At 60.5% G+C, this 2,811-nt stretch overlaps 1 non-coding gene across 1 annotated transcript; it reads right to left on the reverse strand.

Moving 5' to 3' along the window:
• Positions 1-2,242: 2,242 nt before the first annotated feature.
• On the reverse strand, positions 2,243-2,433 carry LOC135984628 (U2 spliceosomal RNA). Its single transcript, XR_010605674.1, has one exon. It is a non-coding gene; the product is annotated as a U2 spliceosomal RNA (small nuclear RNA).
• Between the last annotated feature and the right edge of the window lie 378 nt (positions 2,434-2,811).

The raw sequence follows: 2,811 nt of genomic DNA on the forward strand, positions 1-2,811 counted from the left end.
CACTCGAGGCAGCACACAGCCCCTCTCACTCCAGCTCCTGCTCACTGCAGTGCTGGCTGACTGAAGCTCCAGTTCCTTCAGCTCCTTCTCCTGACAAGCTCCAGCTGTTCCTACAGTTCCTACAAGGTTGTAAACCAATTGCTGTGAAAAGCCGAGTGTTAGGATTAAACACCATAGTTATACATTGTATAAATACTACTGAGTTTGTATGATCAGTTAACTATTCCAAGCTGTGTACAAAGACAAAAAATCTTTTAGGAACCTCTAGCCATCATGTGACAAGACTAGGCCTAACGTAGCAAGACTAGGCCTAATGTAACAGAAACCTAACAAAGAAACAACAGCTCTGCAGAGACTGGACTTGAGGCAAAGCGGGGTGTCCTTGGCTTGCAAGCTGGGAAAGTGGAATATTCCACTAAATGAAGAAAGAGCTACAAGACTCGCACTGAGTAGCAGCACAAAATGACAGTATGCTTGTTCAAGAAATCAGGTTAAGAAGCCGACACTGGGGCGAGAGGGGGGGGCACCAGGCTGTGAAGACAACGGGGACATTAGAGACCCCTGATGAACACTCTGGAATACCAAAGATGAACTTCCGGCAAGGGGCGGGTCTATGTAAATAATTTATGTTTAATGCATTATCTAATTAGTATAAACAGATGAATACGCAACAGGTATAGGTAATAAATGCCAAGAAGTGCAAATCATGCGCACACTCGATCAGAGGAACGATCCTCTGAGTGTCCAGCACCCTGCAATAAAAGCGCTGCCTCTTAACACTTTCAAAGCAGTGTTAAGGGATCTTTTTGCCAGCTTTTCAGTATCAGCACGTCGGCCTCCTGAACTCTGGCGTCGGACACCACCGGACCCCCACCTCTGGGAGGTCCATGCCCCTGCCCAGTCCCTGCTCTCCCCTGCAGCGCCCACTGCCCTCCCACCCCCTACAAAACCAGCCAAACCGGCTTTGGCTTTTGGCCCAAACCAGCTCCCCTAGTGCCCATTTCTGAGCCCAACCCCAGCTGCTGAGCCTGTTCTCCAGTCCCAAAAACGCAAGATTTGACCTCTATTCCTGAGCCTGAGGCCGCACAACTCCAGCTGTTTCTGAGCCCCAAAATCCACTGCCTAAGACTGTTTGCAAGCCCCAGGAACAGAAATCTCCGTCTCCGTTTCTGGCCCCCAGCAGCTGCTTTCTGGCCCCTTGCACCCCCGCGTGCGATGCTGAGGGCTGGGGGGAGCTCAGCCCCGCCCCCAGCCCCGCACCCCCGGGCCCCACACGCAGTTTGGGGAGCGCTGGGAGCTGCGGAGCGCCCGGCCCCGTCCTGCGGGCAGCACCAGCACAGGCGGGGCAGCGCTTCTTCATTGCCGGGGATGGGACGAGGCCGCCCCTGCTCGCCCCGGCCGGACACGGGCTCGGCCCCAAACCCCCCGCGCCCGGGGCAGCGCTGTCCCGAGGCCGCTCCACCCCAGGGGTCGCTCGGCTCGGGGCTCGGCCGCGCCCGCAGCAGCCTGGAGCGCGGGGACCCACCGCACATCGCGGAGCCGGAGCTGCAGTTCCGCCCTTTGGCCGAACGGCAGCAGGGAAAACGGAACAACATAGAAACAAACACCGAGGAGGGACGGAAATGAAAACAATTGCAAAGCCCAAATTCCCGATGAGAACAACAGCGGCGGGACTGGGGTGCAGAGAATTGCGGGGGGAGACAACGGGCGGTTTGAGGGGTGCAGGCGGCGCCACAGGGGTCCGCAGGCAGAGCGGCTATGGGGGGGCGGTGCAGAATATGGGGGCTGGAGGGGAGAGAGGAGGGAGCGAGGACCCGAGAGCGGAGGGCAAAGGACGGGGGAGTGTCACGGGGGAAAGAACGCGCGCGGGGCACATTCGGAGAGAAACCGCTTGGGGAGGGAAGGAGACGCAGAGGGGGACGGGAGACGGACACGGACACGCGAGGGTGATGTGGAAATAACAAGGTGCACGGGCGGCCGCGGGCGGGGGTGATCCGCGCTGGAGGGTCCGCCCGGGACCACCCACAGCAGACGAGTCACCGGGACAGCCCGCAGCGGAGAACCCGCTCTGGAGACCCGGCCTACGCCAGGAAACCCGCACCGGATCAGCCCCGACAATGCCCCTCCGACGGGCCAAAGAACGCCAGACACACCACACGCTCCACTCCACGCACAACGCCCGCGAGCCCCGCACCCGGCGCCCCTTCGCTCTGTCTTCAACCACGAAAGGATCCCCACCGGGGTGGGGTGCACCGTTCCCGGAGGCACTGCAATACCGGGACGATGCGTGGAGCGGAGGGAGCAAGCTCCGGATCCGACTCCCAGGCCCAAAAATCCGTTTAATATAAAGTCCTCTCATCGAGGACGTATCAGATATTAAACTGATAAGAACAGATACTACACTTGATCTTAGCCAAAAGGCCGAGAAGCGATGCCCCACCCCCTCCGCCGCACCGCCCCATCCTCTTCCAGACCCTCCGACCTCGCGGTCACTCCCGCCGCGCCGCGCCGCACCCACGCCCGAGCGCCTTTCCCGCTCTACTCCCCTCACTCTCGCCCACGGTTCCACCGGGGTCCGCGGGCACCGACTCTCGCCGCGCCCGGAGACGCCCCGCGACGAGCCTCCCAGCGGCCCCTTCGGCCTCTCGGGTACGCGATTGGTGTATGCCCGCCTCTAATTTGCATTCTCCCCGCCCCTCGTCACGCCGGCCCTCGTCCCCGCGCGCCCCGCCCCTTGTTTCCTGTCCGCGATCTGATTGGCACGATCCGCATCCAGATTTGCATTCGCCCCGCCCACTCACCTCTCCGCCC

The sequence above is a fragment of the Caloenas nicobarica genome, chromosome 1 (assembly GCF_036013445.1).
Source record: "Caloenas nicobarica isolate bCalNic1 chromosome 1, bCalNic1.hap1, whole genome shotgun sequence".
NCBI classification, from domain to species: domain Eukaryota; kingdom Metazoa; phylum Chordata; class Aves; order Columbiformes; family Columbidae; genus Caloenas; species Caloenas nicobarica.